Raw genomic sequence first — 1,032 nt, forward strand, 5'->3', positions numbered from 1 at the left:
GTGGGCCGTAACATTGTCAGTCTTCTCAAGTTATGAAGAGTGAATAAAGTGCTGCAACTGAAATGATTTTTTTTTTTGACAATTTCATAATCTGATGCATCAGTAATTAGTAACCGAAGAGCCAAACAAATTCTCTCTCCTTGTTAGGCTGTTCTGTTGCTCAGTATGTACATTTCAGGGTTGAATTTTGTAAAGACGGATGCATACAAGTAAGATAGATAATGTTATAACTAAAGAAACATCTTAACATTGTCGATGAAATGTCTACATCCAAATAATGCTTCTGTAAATATGATCTTTTGGGGTGGCAACAAATAACACAGTAATTTACTGTGTTAATATTGGCCTAATCAATGTACAGCTTTGGGTGAGGATGTGCCTGTGTTTGGGAACATTAAAGGTGCTGTATGTATGTATTTTTTTGACTACTAAAGCATACAAATATCATATGTTTGCAGATATTTAAGAAACATGCTAAGTTAACATACTTGTTGTGGCCTAGTGGTTCGAGAGTTTGACTCCTAACCCTAGGGTTGTGAGTTTGAATCTTAGGTGTCCTTGAGCAAGGCACCGAACCCCCAACTGCGCTGCAGTATAAATGGCTGCCCACTGCTCCGTGTTCACGGTTTGTGTGTGTGTGTTCACTTTGGATGTGTTAAATGCAGAGCACGAATTCTGAGTATGGGTTCCCATACTTGGCTGAATGTCACTTCACTTGTTTATCTGAAAAACAATGCTAGTCAGTTATTCTCCAAAATGAACATGGTCCATAAAAGGTGTGAAAAGTCGTTGTCGTCAGAATACTCCATCTGGGTTATATGAAGTGACGGGAACACTTTTTGTAAGCGAAGAAAACTAAAATAATGACTTTATTCAATAATTCCTTTGTCGACGGTCTCCTGTGGCTTGTGGAGTATTCTGACTACAACTTTTCACATCTTTTCTGGACCATGACACTGATATTTACTTGGAAGTATATGGGCCAGTCTCAAGCAACCAGGTTTTCATCCAAAATATCTTAAATTGTGTTCT

This window comes from Carassius auratus, chromosome 26 (assembly GCF_003368295.1).
Source record: "Carassius auratus strain Wakin chromosome 26, ASM336829v1, whole genome shotgun sequence".
NCBI classification, from domain to species: Eukaryota; Metazoa; Chordata; class Actinopteri; order Cypriniformes; family Cyprinidae; genus Carassius; species Carassius auratus.